Source organism: Eriocheir sinensis, chromosome 18 (assembly GCF_024679095.1).
Source record: "Eriocheir sinensis breed Jianghai 21 chromosome 18, ASM2467909v1, whole genome shotgun sequence".
In the NCBI taxonomy this organism is placed as follows: Eukaryota; Metazoa; Arthropoda; class Malacostraca; order Decapoda; family Varunidae; genus Eriocheir; species Eriocheir sinensis.
In genome coordinates, this window is record NC_066526.1 from 17,442,522 (window position 1) to 17,461,149 (window position 18,628).

At 43.2% G+C, this 18,628-nt stretch overlaps 1 protein-coding gene across 3 annotated transcripts in view; it reads right to left on the reverse strand.

Annotated features, from left to right (window-relative positions):
* LOC127000389 (basement membrane-specific heparan sulfate proteoglycan core protein-like) overlaps positions 1-17,211 on the reverse strand; it is a 155,281-nt gene extending 138,070 nt beyond the window's left edge. Inside the window, exon 1 of one of the 3 annotated variants that reach the window (XM_050864068.1) lies at positions 17,172-17,211. The gene's annotated coding sequence lies outside the window, so the exon portion shown is untranslated. Of the gene's footprint in view, positions 1-16,715; positions 16,848-17,171 lie in introns of those variants that run through there. The other 2 variants (XM_050864070.1, XM_050864067.1) reach the window with 2 other exon arrangements.
* Positions 17,212-18,628: the final 1,417 nt, after the last annotated feature.

The window sequence follows — 18,628 nt, forward strand, 5'->3', positions numbered from 1 at the left end:
TTACATTACGCGGAGAGTCTGATATATGTACCGCTCAGTAAATAAAAAAAGAAAATCTGAATAAGTAGTAATATGTATGTCTATGATACGCAAAAACTATGAAAATGCAGAGACTGGCCTACATAACACTGGTTTGTCCCGCCTCTGCCGCTCTTCTCATCTCTAACACTACTCTGCCACGTTCTGTCCATTCCCTCCACCGCTAACAGTACTCCAGTCCTACGTTAAAGAAGTCTATGGTTGTTCGTATCTCAGAATTATATATTAGTTTTCGAACAAGGGACGGGTGGTGTTGATGTTCCAAGAAAGGCGGTGAGAATATATTTCTGATAGATAATATAAATGAGAACTTTGTTCATCCTCGTCGTGGCTGTGGTAGAAAATATTTAGGTTTCTCGTGACGTAAATCACTTTTGGGAAGAATGACATTGATATGATCCCGCTAACATTAGTATATGTACTGATTATGGGAGGGAAAGGAACTTTTCGGCCCATAGTCTCAAAGCTCTCCGGACTTTACACACCCATATTTATTTTTTACTGTAGAGGAAGCAGTTTAAGGGCAAAAAAAAAAAAAAACAATAATGAAAAAAAAAGGCCCGCTACTCACTGCTCCGACAAAGAGTCAAGAGGAGTGGCCGAAAGATAGGTCAATTTCGGGAGGAGAGGTGTCCTGATACCCTGATGTGAAAAGGCTTTCGTAGAGGTTTGTGGGTTTTTCAATTGGTATGTTTTTGAGTCTAGGGATTGTTTGACAAGGCAAGACTTCGGTATCATGAACGTGAAGAACCATCATGAGAACCCGACTAATCTCCTTTGTGGCCATTGAGAATACTTGTTGTGAGAGCCGAGCGTCTGAGAGTACAGGCCGTAGTTTGATATGGCGTCATTGTCCTTTAATAATATGAGACCTAGATTTCGCGTGACGGCTAATTCTTACAAAAACACTGGAACAGATTTTATTAACAGGAGCAATGCTATAAGAATGGTTACGGGAAAAGCTTATGGACTGATTGATATTTGTGATGCGGCGGCGTTTAATAAATAGACAGATATGTATCGAATGGGAGCGGTGAGTAGCGGGCTTTGTTTCTCTCTTCACTCTTTTTGTTACCCTTGAGCCGTCTCCTTTGCTGTAAATAAAAAGTTAAAAAAAGTACACATACGGAATGAATGCTATTGGTACGGTCACTGAGGCATTGGTTGTATGAGAGAAGTAGAAATAGATAACTTGACAGATGGAAAGAGAAAAAAATAACAGATGAATAGATTGATGGAAAGAGAAAAAAATAGTTCGTTGGTTAAGAACTTAGTAATTGAGAGAGAACTTAAGAATGGAATTGATTATGTTTGTCGGTGTTTTGATTTGGACAAAGAGAAAGACTTGATGGAAAGAGAAAAAAATAGTTCGTTGGTTAAGAACTTAGTAATTGAGAGAGAACTTAAGAATGGAATTGATTATGTTTGTCGGTGTTTTGATTTGGACAAAGAGAAAGACTTGATGGAAAGAGAAAAAAATAGTTCGTTGGTTAAGAACTTAGTAATTGAGAGAGAACTTAAGAATGGAATTGATTATGTTTGTCGATGTTTTGATTTAGACCGAGATAGAGACTTCTTCCGCTTAAGAAAAAAACTGATCCATGATATTACCTTCGACCACGAGAAGAATAGTATAGACCGAACGTAAAATAAAGAGAGGAGATGGGCATTGCTAACTGATCATGAAAAACAAAACTCTCTGTATGCTTTTCCTAACAAACAAACAAACAAAAAAAAAGGATACGAAGCAAATAAAGCAGAGAGGGGGCAGGCGTTACCAATTTCAGAATAAAGAAAGCTCGCTGCATGCTTCTCCAACAAGGAATGGAAAGAGGAACAGCGGTATAAGAATGAGTACGAGGCAAAGAAAAAGGAAAGAGACCGACTGATTTTACGCTACGGATACACAGAGACAATAACATTACGATTTGCGGCATAGATGAGAAAAGTACGCGTAAGTAATGATATTTGTCCCATATTTCAAGATTGACAACCAGCCTTTATTGGTATGTTCGCCGTAATGTGGACTTAGAGTACGGGAGTAATGACATTGTGGGTACTTGAGGGGCTAATGGAAAGCGTTGACTGGTGCGCCTGAAGCCAAGGAGTGCGAGAGAGGATGAGCAATAACGTATCGATATGACGAGGGTTATCTCTTTTCGTATGGGGAGAAGAGTAAACCAAGGGATCGAGAAAAGAAAATATTAGCTCCCTACAGTCACTCCTCCAAAAAAAAAAAAAAAATGGGATACCAATTCAGTACAGCAGACAGAAGAGATAGGTATTGCTAACTTGAGAAAGATACAGCTTGGGACATGCTAAGAAAATAAGACTGATGCCAAGGAAGTACAGTGGTGAGATGGGCATTTCTAACTCGAGAAAGAAAAAGTTCGTTACATGCTCCTCCCACACAGAAAACAAGGAGGGTGCCAAGCCAGGGGAGGGCGTGGCTGAGTGGTCGGCATGCGGGGCGCGGTGTCCTGGAATACCCGGGTTCAAGTCCCGCCCACCGTTACTGACAATTTTCATACATCGCCGAGTGGTAGAAGACAACCCACATGCTGTCCTGATGACCGCCCATCAACCCGAACTCTAGCGGAACTCTTTCAAGAGGATCAAGTGGAGCTCCGGGGGGCAGCATGAGCCATACGCAAATGGCGGCACTATAGAGGGGTTGCACTGACGTCACACCGCTCCGCTTTTGTTTTAGGGAAAAGAACTGTCAGCCATTTTGGGAGGCAAGAGCGATCAGCTGAGCCCCTGGCCCCTGATGATGGCTGGCCCGTGCCTCCCGTCTTCATGACACAGTCTAAGTGAATATGCAAATAATCTGGACAATGAGGCTAAGCTTCGTTATATAACTATCCATTAGGCTGCCAAATGATGATGGACATACAGTATATACATTTATTATCAAACTTCAAGATATATTTGATGATAAGAACAATGAATATATGATTAATTTAACCCCGGACATTCCCGGACGGTGTTTAGTAAGAACATAAGAACGTAAGGGGTTCGCAAAAAGCCCACTGACCTATACTTGGCTGCCCCTGTCTACCTACCGCGAGTGGCAGTGTAGCACCTATCAGTAACAGTAATAGATGGGCCACTAACACACAGTAATAGATGGACACTAACACACAGTAACAGATGGACACTAACACCCACCCACCCACACATTAATAGATACAATAACACCCACACCCACACAGTAATAGATGGGCCACTAACACACACACACACACACACACACACACACACACACACACACACACACACAGTAATAGATGGACACTAACACCCACACCCACACAGTAATAGATGGACACTAACACACACACTCACATAGTAATAGATGGACACTAACACCCACACCCACGCAGTAAGAGATGGACACTAACACACACACTCACATAGTAATAGATGGACACTAACACCCACACCCACACAGTAATAGATGGACACTTACACCCACACCCACACAGTAATAGATGGACACTTACACCCACACCCACACAGTAATGGATGGACACTAACACCCACACCCACACAGTAATAGATGGACACTAACACACTCACCCACACAGTAATAGATGGACACTAACACCCACACCCACACAGTAATAGATGGACACTAACACCCACACCCACACAGTAATGGATGGACACTAACACACCCACCCACACAGTAATAGATGGACACTAACACACTCACCCACACAGTAATAGATGGACACTAACACCCACACCCACACAGTAATAGATGGACACTAACACACCCACCCACACAGTAATAGATGGACACTAACACCCACACCCACACAGTAATAGATGGACACTAACACACCCACACCCACACAGTAATAGATGGACACTAACACCCACACCCACACAGTAATAGATGGACACTAACACCCACACCCACACAGTAATAGATGGACACTAACACCCACACCCACACAGTAATAGGTGGACACTAACACCCACACACCCACACAGTAATGGATGGACACTAACACCCACACACCCACACAGTAATGGATGGACACTAACACCCACACACCCACACAGTAATGGATGGACACTAACACCCACACCCACACAGTAATGGATGGACAGTAACACAGCCACACACCACACAGTAATGGATGGACACTAACACCCACACACCCACACAGTAATGGATGGACACTAACACACCCACCCAGCCACACAGTAATAGATGGACACTAACACCCACACACCCACACAGTAATGGATGGACACTAACACACCCACACACCCACACAGTAATAGATGGACACTAACACCCACACACCCACACAGTAATGGATGGACACTAACACCCACACACCCACACAGTAATAGATGGACACTAACACCCACACCCACAGTAATGGATGGACACTAACACCCACACCCACACAGTAATAGATGGACACTAACACCCACACCCACACACTAATAGATGGACACTAACACCCACACCCACACAGTAATAGATGGACACTAACACCCACACCCACACAGTAATGGATGGACACTAACACACCCACCCACACAGTAATAGATAGACACTAACACACTCACCCACACAGTAATAGATGGACACTAACACCCACACCCACACAGTAATAGATGGACACTAACACACCCACCCACACAGTAATAGATGGACACTAACACCCACACCCACACAGTAATAGATGGACACTAACACCCACACCCACACAGTAATAGATGGACACTAACACCCACACCCACACAGTAATAGATGGACACTAACACCCACACCCACACAGTAATAGATGGACACTAACACCCACACCCACACAGTAATAGGTGGACACTAACACCCACACACCCACACAGTAATGGATGGACACTAACACCCACACACCCACACAGTAATGGATGGACACTAACACCCACACACCCACACAGTAATGGATGGACACTAACACACCCACCCAGCCACACAGTAATAGATGGACACTAACACCCACACACCCACACAGTAATAGATGGACACTAACACACACACCCACACAGTAATAGATGGACACTAACACCCACACACCCACACAGTAATGGATGGACACTAACACCCACACACCCACACAGTAATAGATGGACACTAACACCCACACCCACAGTAATGGATGGACACTAACACCCACACCCACACAGTAATAGATGGACACTAACACCCACACCCACACAGTAATAGATGGACACTAACACCCACCCACACAGTAATAGATGGACACTAACACCCACACCCACACAGTAATAGATGGACACTAACACCCACACCCACACAGTAATAGATGGACACTAACACCCACACCCACACAGTAATAGATGGACACTAACACACACACCCACACAGTAATAGATGGACACTAACACCCACCCACACAGTAATAGATGGACACTAACACACCCACCCACACAGTAATAGATGGACACTAACACACCCACCCACACAGTAATAGATGGACACTAACACCCACACCCACACAGTAATAGATGGACACTAACACACACACACACACAGTAATAGATGGACACTAACACCCACACCCACACACTAATAGATGGACAATAACACCCACACCCACACAGTAATAGATGGACACTAACACCCACACCCACACAGTAATAGATGGACACTAACACCCACACCCACACAGTAATAGATGGACACTAACACCCACCCACACAGTAATAGATGGACACTAACACCCACACCCACACAGTAATAGATGGACACTAACACCCACACCCACACAGTAATAGATGGACACTAACACACCCACACCCACACAGTAATAGATGGACACTAACACACCCACCCACACAGTAATAGATGGACACTAACACCCACACCCACACAGTAATGGATGGACACTAACACCCACACCCACACAGTAATAGATGGACACTAACACACCCACCCACACAGTAATAGATGGACACTAACACCCACACCCACACAGTAATAGATGGACACTAACACCCTGACCCTGCACAGTAATAGCTGGGCCACTAACACACCCACCCAAACAGTAATAGATGGACACTAACACCCTGACCCACACAGTAATAGATGGACACTAACACACCCACCCACACAGTAACAGATGGACACTAACACATCCATCCACACAGTAATAGATGGGCCACTAACACAAACACCAACACAGTAACATGGCGGGGAAAAGCTGAGGTGCTCTCTTGCGGTAAATATGTGCCTCCCAAAATGGCGGGCCTTTGCGGGGTAACTGAGAAGTGATCAGCTGATCGGTGATGATGACGTCACGTGCAACCCCTCTATAAAATGCTTGCCTGCGACATAAACACGGGTGGAGCCGACCAACAGACCCCATCACGAAAGTCCACCGGCGCTTTAGACCGAACTTAAAATAAAGAGAGGAGATGGGCATTGCTAACTGATCATAAAAAACAAAACTCTCTGCATGCTTTTCCTATCAAACAAAAAAAAAGATACGAAGGAAATTAAGCAGAAAGGGGGCAGTCGTTACCAATTTCAGGATAAAGAAAGTTTCTCCGACAAGGAAAAAGTGAATGTTATGCGGCGGGCCTTAGTGGTTTCCCAGGGAAGGATTTATAAACGAAAGGGTCTCACAGCTGTCGAAGAAAAGGTCTGTGTAAAGGATCCGAGACTCCTTGAATGTATGAATGAAGCCGCCGCGGAGGTGATTTACGGAGCCCCGGAACACCGACGCCATTCTCTTTCATGTGTCCACGCTGAGGTGTCAAAAGCCTCGTTAAATACTAAGACGCAAGAGTAGAGGATTTATTTATCTTAACACGTAGACGACTTTCATTATCAAGTGCCTGAACGCCGGAGTATTTAAAACCTTACTCATTAAACACTCAGAGACAAGATAATAGTTCTTTTTTTTCAGCGTATTATCGCCATTTTTTTATATATATGTTTGCAAAGGTAAAGGTAAAAGTTACGGGCATACGCTTTAGCTGCGCGTGGCCTCGGTGCTCATCTCCGTCGCAATAACTCTTGAGCCGTTGGAGAGTAAGATCCCTTCACCGCGGACACAGTTCACTGGACAGAAGGAAAAGCGATATATCATAGTCCTCATGTAATACTCAGCCACGGACAAAGTCAAAAGAAAAACACTGACATCGCTCTTTTTCAAGTATCGGGTCGCCTCGGTATCAAAGGTCCCATTAAACCCTCACGCAGGAGAGAAAAGAGCATTTTAAACACACTGACATCTAACTCTTCAGTGTCCGCGCTGGAGCTTCAAAGGTTCTGCGCAGGGATACAAAGGTGTGCTCTGCCTCAAAGATGTTAGGGAATAAATTGACGACCTTTAGTGATTATTTAACGTGTAGTGTTACCTCTGATGACATATAACAAAGCACTAGAAAAGGACGAAAGAGAGAGCTTTTCTAACTGAGCGTAAAGGCCGGTGGTACAGATTAACGCTGACACATGACAAGCGCTTCACTGTTAATGTCATGGTGATGAAATAAATGGACTTGGTCTTGGGCGTGGGTGCGAGAGGGAGCGGCCGCCACGGGAAACTCAATAATAACGTAAAGAAGAAAAATGCTCGGATCTTCACAATAAATTACCGAAGTTATGAGAGAAAAATCACGTCTGTTTTTTTGTTTCGCGTATTATATAAGAGTAAATTTGTATATCAATCTTATTTTAAGCGTAAAGAAGAAACAAAAAATGCAGTCCCAATAAATATTTGAAATTATATATAACTAAACACAAAATTACGTCTATTTAAATCGCGTATGATAAGTATGAAAATTTACATGATGGGCGCTGTTTTAACAAAGAAAAAAAATGGTGTGATCCTTACACTAAATAACTGTAGACAACTAGAAATAAACAATGTACACTAAGTACGCATACTATAAAAAAAAATACAGTTTAAACTCACTTCGAACCCAGAGTAGAGAAAGAAGTTCCAAAGTACAAGAAAAAAAATCCCGTGAAAATGAACACAGGTGAACCCAGGTGTATGTAATTCTCGTATATTTTGCAATGAAAAAAAAATCTGATGAAAAATGCATAACAAAATATTATGCGACAAAAAGTATCCGTTTAAGCTCTTGCGCATGGCTTTAAATATAGAACGCGATTGTTTTTGCTTCTCTTCATTAACGCGGGGGTGATTTTTAAACATTCTATTATTTTTGCTTTATAATTGCTATTGTTGTTTGCGGCAGACTTCTTTTTTATGATATTGAGTTCGCGTTAGGTGAGAGAGAGAGAGAGAGAGAGAGAGAGAGAAGGTGGTTTTCTAGCTGCTCGTAAATTCTCTCTCTCTCTCTCTCTCTCTCTCTCTCTCTCTCTCTCTCTCTCTCTCTCTCTCTCTCTCACCGTCTTGCATTACCCTGCCATTAACACTTTCCATTTTTTTGTGAATTAGCGTTTTCACTCTCACTCTTTCCTTCTCTAACGCTCGTCTTAATCTTCGTTCTGTTCCTCATAAGCGACGCAACTCACTCAACACCTTTTCCCTTCTTTTTATTCTAATATCTTTTTTTCTACGCGCTTACCTTTACTCCTCAATAACAAGGAAATATAAAAAAATAATATGGGTTCTTTTCCGTATAGCTTCAAATACTGCAGAGTTATCCTTCTAAAAATACGCTTACTAGGACAAATATATTCATTCGTTAACTTTTTCCTTCGCGCACTTCCTCTGCTTCGCACTTCTTCCACTTCAACTTCTTCTTCAACTTTCTTTTCACTACTCTAGCTCAGGTTTCCGTCTCTCCTCTACCCGCTCTTCTCTCTAACCTCTATCAACTTGTTCACCTCTAGTCTTCACTGCTCTCTCACTACTGTCCGCAGTCCAGTCGCCTCTTTGTGTCCACCATCGCTCTGTCACGCTTCTTTGCCGCCGTCTCTACCTCTAACCTCTAAGCCTCTGCTCTACACTACTCCGATACTACAAACACTTTTCACCCATGTCGCCTCTTTATTTTCAGCACTTCACTTTTCCGCTCTGTCTACCGCTAACCTCTAACTCTCTACACTATTCTACCTCTTATCATAGCTTTGAGGTCTATTAGTATATCAGAAACTGGTTAATCATGCCCGACTGCCGCTCTCTGCCTCTGTTACATTACTCTACTTCGGTGTCTTGTTCCATTCTACTACTGGCAATGATGATTCAGATTTCACCGCTCTGTATCTCTAAAATTACTTGATCTCGCTATTTCGTACCGCTTTCCATCAGCAACTCATTATTGTTTTCTTTTTTTATGCCCTTGAACGATCTCCTTTGCCGTAAAAAAATAATAATAACTCACTAATCTACGCCGATGTCTTCCTCGAACTGCTCTACACTTTGGTATGGCAGATAAGGACCTCTAACACTATATCTTGCCATTCCGTACCGCTTTCCGCCACTAACACATCTCTAACTCACTAATCTACGCCGCTGTCTTTTTCCAGTTGCTTTACTCTGTTGTATGGCAGATAAAGACCTCTAACACTGCGTACTAAATCACTGTTGTCTCCGTCTTTAAATGTCTGACACTTTTCTGAGCTTTTATTCCATGGTGTTCTTTACCTCTACCTCTTCTCCATTCCATTATTGTCCCGCCATTTCCCTCTAACTGTAATTCGTGCGTGTATGTTACATCTTTTTTCTGTTATCGACACCTAACTCTTCTCCAGCGCTGACTAAGTAGTGTTCACCGCTCTCCGGCCGACGGGACACTAACTCTCTACTCTAAAACGCCACTAACCGCTCAAAGCCTCTGTTTTATTGCGGTCTAATCGATTAGCGTCGCCTTAGTGATATATAGCGCTCTAAATATGGTTTCCCGCCTTTAACCATCGCTTGTCCGCTCTATGTCCGATTTGTGTCCATTAAGCTCTATTTTAAGATCATTTTTACGTGTTTCTTGTGCCTCTAACTCTTCCTCATGGCTTTAAAGCGTTCACCTCTCCCCCTCTACTTCCACTCCCGCCTAGACACTACTCTACGCCGCTCTACCGCTACTCTTTCCGCTGCTACGCTTCTCTGCCTCTGAGTCGGCGCTAAATAGAGTCGAGTAGGGATGAAGGGTCGGCAGAGGCATTAGATACTTTGTGAAACGTCTCTGTCTTTTACTGGTGCTCTGTTTGTTATATTTATGTGGGGTTTTCGCGTGTTTTTACTCTCTCTCTCTCTCTCTCTCTCTCTCTCTCTCTCTCTCTCTCTCTCTCTCTCTCTCTCTCTCTCTCTCTCTCTCTCTCTCTCTCTCTCTCTCTCTCTCTCTCTCTCTCTCTCTCTCTCACTCACTTTTTTCGTTTAACTGTCTTTCCGACCTTCTCTCCCTTTCCTATTTTTTTCTTCATTTCATTTCTTCCCTTTTTCTCATTTCCTCTATTTTTTTTATATAATTTTCGCGCCTTCGTTGACATTATTTTTTCTATTTTTCGTTTTTTCTTCACTTCCTGTTTGTTGTTTTTCCTGCCCTTGTTTTTTTTCTTTATTTTCTTTCATTGTTTCTCTTGCCTCGTAATATTCCTTTCCCTTCCTCCCTCCCTTCCTTTGTTTCTTTCCTTCCTTCCGATATCTCTTTCTTACACTTGCACCTTCCTCCTTTCTTCCTTCCTTCCTACCTCTCTACCTCTCTTCCCCCTTTTTCCTCTCTTACTAACTCTTCCTTTCCCTTCCCTCCTTCCTTGCATCTTCCCTTCCTTCAGTGCGTCTTCTCTAACCTTTCCTTTCTTTCTTCCTTTCTTTTTATTTTTTCCTTTCTCCGTCTCCTCTCGCCGTACCTTCCCTTCTTCTTTCCCTCCTCCTCTACCTTTCTCACCACTCTTCCTTCCTTACTCGCCTTTTCCTCCCTCCTCGCTCCTTCCCTGTTTCCTTCTGCGCCTTCTTCCTTCCTTTCTTCCTTCCTATTCACCTCCCTTCGTCTCTTGTTTTCTGTCTTCAATTTTTTACTCCCACCTCTTCCCCTCCAGTCTTCCCTAGCGTACTCGCACACACAGAGGAGGAGGAGGAGGAGGAGGAAGAGGAGGAGGAGGGAGAAGAGTCGGAGGAGAAGTAGGAGAAATAGTACAAGAAAGGTGGGAGGGTTAGGAGAGAGAGGGAGGGAAGGTAGAGGCAGGAGAAGGAAAGAGGGGAAGGAGGGAGAAGAGGAGGAGGAGAAGTAGAAGGAGAAACAGTACAAGGAAGAAGGGAGGGGCTGGAGGAGAGAGAAAGGGAGGGGAGAAGAAGAGGTAGGTGGAGGAAAGGGAGGGAAGGAGGGAGAAGAGAAGGAAAAGTAGAAGGAGAAACAGTACAAGGAAGAAGAGAGGGACAGGAGGAGAAAGAGAGGGAGGGAGGGAGGGTAGGTGGAGGAAAGGGAGGGAGGAAGGGAGAGGGAGGGTGGGAGAAAAGGAACACTAAAAGAGGGTTTGTGAGGGAGGAAGGAGACAACGGGTGGCCAACGAGATGGTTTACCGCCGGCTTCCTGAAGAGGGGTTTTGGGTCCTCCCCCCTACCCCCCTTCTCCTCCCTTCCCTCCCTTACCCTACTCCTCTCTCCCATTCTTATCTTCTCTCTCCCTTACTCTATTTTTTTCACTCATTTTATCTTCCTCTCCTTCATTCCCTCCTTACCTCCCACTTTCTCCCTCCTCTCCTCATGTACTGTTTGCCTCCTTGATCTTCCCTTCTCTCTTTCCTTGTCCTTTTCTTTCTCTTTCAGCCTTCGTTCATCGTCCTTCCCTCCGCTTCTTCGTCTTCTCATTACCTCCATTTGCCTTTTTTCTGTTTACTTATCTCCTATATTATCTCCTTCTTTCATCTGCATTCCTATCTTACCTCCATCGTCCCTTTCTTTTATTCTACTTCCTTCCTTTCATTCTCTCAACATCTCCCATCCTTCCTCCATACCTTCCTTACCTCCATTTTCCTCCCTTCTTCATCCTTACCTCCGAGACTTCCTAATTCACCCTTCATACCCTTCACCCTTCACTCTACCGACCATTCCTACTTCCGATACTTTCCTACTTCAGTTCTTTTCTCCTTCCTTCCTTTCTCTCATTCCCATCTTTCCTTACCTCTGTCTCTCCGTTTCTTTCCTTCCGAGCCCCAATTTTCTCATCTCCTGTACATCCCAAGCCTCCTCAGTATCCATCAGCATCTCCCGCACACCCAAACCTCTTCAGCACCCCTCAGCATCTCCTTCAGCATCCCTCAGCATCTTCCGCACACCCAAACCTCTTCAGGATCCCTCAGCATCCCTCAGCATCTCCCGCACACCCGAGACCTCTCCAGCATCCCTCTCTCTACCTGTCCGTTCCTCGCTCACCTGCCTCTAACCTCGTATCATCTATGCAGCGCCTCTCCCTCACCTCCTGTCACCTTTCCCAACCCAAGAGCCGCTACCGACCTTTGGAACATCTCTCATTTCTTAACCTTTTCCTTTTTCTTTTTTATTCTTTCTTCCCTTGAGGTTTGTTTTATTTTTCTCCCTCCTTCACGTTTTTTAACTCTACACTTGTTGAAGGAGTTTTGTTAGGACTTTTTTTTAACTTTTTTTTCTCTTTCCTTCCGATAATCTTTTGTTTTTCCTTCCTGGTTCTTCCTTTCCCTCCTTTATTTGTGTTTTTTTTAATCACATTCGTCTTTCCGTTTTTTAATTCCTCAATATTTCGTTAACTTTTTTTTTCATGCGTTTTCTCTGTATAATGCGGTTTTTTTTTTATTTGTTCCTTTAAGCTTCCCTTCCCTTATTTCCTTGTTACTTCCTCCCCTTTTTCCTCTGCGTCTCACTTTCCGTCACTGTATTTTTTCTCTCCCCGCGGACTTACTTTAAGAGTCTAGCCTCTACAATATATCACTGACCTTTTTCTGACATTTTTCACTCTTCCATTACATCTTTTCCCCTCCGTCACCTTTCATATGACCTTTATGTTCCCTTGAATTATTCCTGTCCCTTCCTGTCATTTTCTTTATTCCCCCTCAAATATCGACCTGACATTCTAGCGACTTTCTGATTCTAGTTGGCTCGTGATACAATACCTCAATCCCTTATATTCTAACCACTAATCATTCTCTTATACGTAAATCTTATTCGATCCTCTGACCTGCACTAAACAATATATATTCTAACCGTCAAACCTCGACTTGCATTAAAAACTAGACTGAATCCTTCTAACTATTCCTTATAAAGCCCTGAATTCCTTATATGATAACTACTACTATATCTGTGGCATTCTAAACTACGTTGGATCCCTGAAACATCCCTTGATATAGCCCTGAATCGCCTATATCGTAACCAACAATCTTTTTCTTACAGTTTAAACTACACTGAAGAGTCTAAACTGCCTTTCCTAGTGTATTGAATCTCCTATTCTCAAGCACCCGTCTTTTTCCTTTAGTTTTACGCCACTGAATCCTCTAAATTGCTTCTGAATTAGCTATTAAAACCTTGGAACATGATTTAGATTTTTCTTCTTACCTTCCAAAGTACTGAATCCTATAAATCAAAAAATCCTTCCTTCCTCTCCGTTATAAACTACTTAATTCTCTTAACTGCTTCTAAGTCGACCATGAACACCATTTAACACCACCTACCTTTTTTTCCTTACCCTCCAAATAGTACTGAATCTCTTACACTAACCTTCTTGTAGACCTGGATACACCTATTACCCGCCAATTCTCCCAGTCGCTAATTCTTTGGTCGTCAAGCTTCACTGATTCCTCGTCTAATTTGCATTAATTGAACCTCGTAAATGGCTCGGTATTGATCTTAAACGCTCTTGGATTCTCTTACATAATAATCTCCATATAATAAGCCTTCTTAGACTCCTCAATTTTCATCCCTGTCAGTCAAACCTATTAAACCGCTTCTGATACCACATAAAAGATTACCCCCCAATATTGCCCATCCCTGATCCTTATACCCTATTTAAGCCTCTCTTGATACTTCCTTTATAATATTTCCCCCAGACTTCACAATTTTGAATCCTCAGAAATTAAAACGCATAAGTAGGTTTTGATACCCTTTAAAAAGACTTAACCGACCCTATACCCCGTCCTTTATCCTCTTACCTGACGGATCCTGTCTCTTAATAGTCCTTTATGACCTCACCTTCATGGACTTTACTTCTAATCCTCATTAATTAAACCAATACGTTGCCCCTCATGGCCCAGTAAAGACCTAGCCGCCCCAATAACACATTCCTGAGCCTCCACGCAATTGGAACCTCTCTGAATATTCTCCCTATAAGCATCCAATTATAGTTCCTTAAAATTTTATCCTCATTAATTAAAATCGCTAAATCGCTTGAGATACACTGTGCCGAGGCTTAATAACCTACTAACCGATTCCTGAAACTATAACCTTATTGGAACTTCCTTTAATATTCTCTATACAAGCGTGGCCTCATATTCCTTAACTTGTTTTAAAAAATATAACGCACTAAACCGGTTCTGATATCCTTTATAAAGATTTCACGGACGTTATAAAACATTCCTTGTAATATCATCATACTGGAATCTCTCTCTTGACATTCCTATTATAATCATTCATACTCGTATAGATTCTTGAACTTCAAATATTTATCAATTAAATATGCTAAGCCGCTAATGGGACCAATTATAAACACTTCACCGTCCTTAGCAACCATCCATGATCCTCTTAACGTTAACCTATTGAAACCTCTCTTAATCCTCTTCTAATAATATTTATCATATAGACTCCTTAATATCTGTTACTCACTCATCAAGGCTAATAAACGACTTCTGATACCATGTTTAAGAGCCTCACCGTCCCTACGCCCTGTTCCTGATCCTGTTATCCTTAGACTCCTTATCCTCTGACCCTCATTTGTGAAACTACGAAACTGATACAGCGCTAAATGTCCAACAGGCTCTACCACTTAATCCCTCTCTGATAATCTTAATCTTCTGTTCCCCTTAACCTCCCCTCACCCCCTCATCCTCGGCGCCTCCCTTACCCTCGAGAAAAAAAAGGAAAAAAGGCCAAAAAAAAAAAGACGCTGAGAATTCCGCGCTAAGAGAGAGATACAAGGGAATAAGAATGATGAAGAAACTTGGGATAATAAGAAAGCTTTGGATGATGGGATAGAAGGAGAGATGGAGAAGGAAGATGAGGAGGAGGAGGAGGAAGGTGAGGATGGAAAAAATAAGAGGGTGGGTCATTGCGGAAAAGTAGAAAAAAAACAAGAGGAGGAGATTGAGATAAGAGCAGAAAAGGAGATAATGAGGAAGAGGAGAAAAAAAGATTGGAGAAAAGCAAAGAAAAAAGCAGAAGATGAAGTAGAAGCTTAGGGAGAGGGAACGAAGAAGGAGAAACAGAAGAGAAAAAGGAGAAGGAGAAAAAGATTGAGCATGAGAGGGAGACAGAGGGAGGAATCGGAGAAGGAAAAAGAATAAGACGAAGAAGAAGAAAAGTCGGGGAAGAAGGAAGAGGAGGAGGAGGAGGAGGTGATGGTGGTGGTGGAGAAGGAAGAGAAGGAACCCAAGATAAGAGACGACAAGGAGGAAGGGATAAAGCGAGGCAATGAGAGGAAGAAAGAGGATAAAGGGGATAAAAGAGATAACGGAAAAAAAGCGAAAGACAACATACCGAAAAGTTAAGATAATAGCAAAAGAAAACAAAAAAACATGCCAGGATTAACTATGTCGGACGAGAGAGAGAGAGAGAGAGAGAGAGAGAGAGAGAGAGAATAAATATCGTAAGCAAAAAAAGAAAAAGAGAAGAAAACCAATTGTAAACCTGAGAGAAAAATGTTCGAAAAAAAATATATAGAAAAAACATAATCTTCGCACGCGATTGCAAGTTTTATTACGAAAGCGAAAAAAAAAAATAGTACAAATAACATCAATTAAGGAAACGTAAAGACTAAGGAAAATAAACGGAGGAAGAATGACGAGAAGAAACTTAACGACCAAAACAGAAAATATAGATAATAAAGTCACATTGAAAAAGACTTATGAAGATTGAAGAGCAGAAAAAGAAGAAGAAGAAGAAGAACTGTAACCTTATATAACAAACAAAAAAATCTGCATATAAATCACGTTACTTGAAAGGATTTGTAAATATTATGAGACCCAAACCAAAGCAGAATGTGACACGAATGAAAAAAAAATGGAAAAAAGGATATTAGAAGACACATGCAAAGGATAAAAAAAATATACCCATACGTCTTAACATAAATCTACCTTGAAATAAAGAGCAAACATCACCTGCCACCGTAAACGTCGAAGCGAACTTTCACCGTACCTTCTTTTTTCTTCTCTTATTATAACTAGCGTCTTCTCACTGTTTTTTTTTTTCCTTCTTCCTCTCGTTTAAAAGTTATATTTCCTTTCTTTCTTCGCTTCTCTTTCTCTCACTCTTCCCTAATGACTGCGCTTACGAGGAGAATGAGAAGGGAAGAAAAGAATAATTACCTGATGGATATAGCAACAGACAGACAGACAGACAGACACAAAGACAGACATAATTACAGAGACAGATGAATTTAGTGAGACAGAGAGGTAGGAAGAATTAGAAGGGCTTAATAGGCAGACATTTAGATAGATAAGCGTTCGGACAGAAAGACAGGCAAACAGTTACAGACAGACAGACAGACAGACGGAAAAGAGACAACAGCTGTACAGATTAAGTTGGGAATTTCAACGTTTCTTTTGTTTCTTTAACCTTTCCCGTGGACGGCTGTTGTTGCTGTTGTTGTTGTTGTTGTTATTGTTGTTGCTTTCGCTGCTGCTGGTCAACTTTTTCCATCTCCTACACACACACACACACACACACACACACACACACACACACACACGGAAAATTGCTTAGTTTTTGTGCGTGTGCGTGTTTGTTTTCTGAGTTTAGCTCCCTCGTGTGTGTGTGTGTGTGTGTGTGTGTGTGTGTGTGTGTGTGTGTGTGTGTGTGTGTGTGTGTGTGTGTGGGCGCGCGCACGATCGACGAACAAAAAACAAAAAAATCTCGGGCGTAGGAAGATAATGTGATAAGAGAGAGAGAACAAGGGGAAACGGTGTATGTATGCAGAGATAGGGAGATACGCGCGACCGTGAGCTAGAGAGAGCGAGGGAGCGAGAGGGAGTGAGTGAGCAGGGGCAGGCGGCGGGGCGGCAGAGCTCTCACCGGACAACCTACCACCACAACGCGTGGAGTAACACTGAGGAGTCACGAGTGTGTGTGTCCGACCAAGACTCTACCTCCCGGGGCCCTTCCTTCCCTCCTTCCCTCACCGGCCCCCTCGTCACATCACCGACCCTCCTTCCCTCCCTACCGTCCCGTTCTGTCGCTGTCCCTCCTTCCCGACCGTCCCGCTACGTTCTACCTATTCCCCTCACTTCACAGAATCTCCCTCTCCGTCCTGTCTACCTCCAATCTCGTGTCATCTCGTCACCTTACCTTACTTTACCTTAACTCTCGTCCTGTTTCGTCCTACCCCTTCTCCTTACCCTCCTGCCCTCCCAGAATCTACCTTTCCGACCTGTCTACTTCCCATCCAGTCTCATCTCGTCACCTTACTTTACCTTACCTTACCTTAACTCCTGTCCTGTTTCGTCCTAGCCTTTCTCCTAACCCTCCTGCCCTCCCAGAATCTACCTTTCCGACCTGTCTACTTCCCATCCAGTCTCATCTCGTCACCTTATCTTACCTTACCTTTCCTCCCTCCCCCTTCCGTTCTTTCGCTCTCCGTTTTTCCCTACCGTCCCGCCTCGTCCTACCCTATCCCCTTACACCCCGTCATACCAAAATCTCCCTTTCCATCCTGTCTACTTCCCATCCCTTCTCATTTCGTCACCTTACCTTACCTTACCTTACCTTCCCCCCCGTCCCAACCGTCCTAGCCCTTCCCTTATCTTCCCACCCTCACATAATCTTCCTTTCCGTCTTTTCTACTTTCTATCCCGTCTCATCTCGTCATCTTATCTTACCTTACCTTACCTTCTGTCTCATACTGTTGCCGTCCCTGCTTCCCTCCCGTCCCTCCTCCTCCCTACCTCTTCCTCTCACCTTCCTACCTTTCCAAATTCTCCCTTTGCTCCTGTTTACTTTCCATCCCGTCTCATTTCGCCACCTTACCTTACCTTACTTTCCCTCCTGTCTTTTATTTTTCCCTCCCTTTTCACCCCGTCTTACCCCTTCCCCTGTCTTCCTTGCCTTTCCAAAATATCCCTCTCCACCATGTCTACTTCCCATCCTGTCTCATTTTTTCCCTTCTCTTACCTTACCTTTCCTCACTCCGTCTCGTCCCATCTTGTCGCTGTTCCTTCACTTTCCCTTCTCCTCCATTTCTTCCTTTCCCTTCACCTCCCCTTCTTTCCAGCCTCCATGCCTCACCTTTTCACCCCTCTTGCACATTTTCATTCCTCCTTTTCCAACATTTATTTCATCCATTTTCCTTTTATCTCCTCATTTATCCCTTCTCCTTTCTCTCACCTTTCTTCCCTGTTTTTCTCTGTCACATTTCTTTACCTCTCACTCACTTCCTCCTTATTTTTCCTCCGTGTCTTCCTTCTCTCCCTCCCTCTCTATCATTCATGCTTCTTGCTGACCCTAGTTATCTCTCTCTCTCTCTCTCTCTCTCT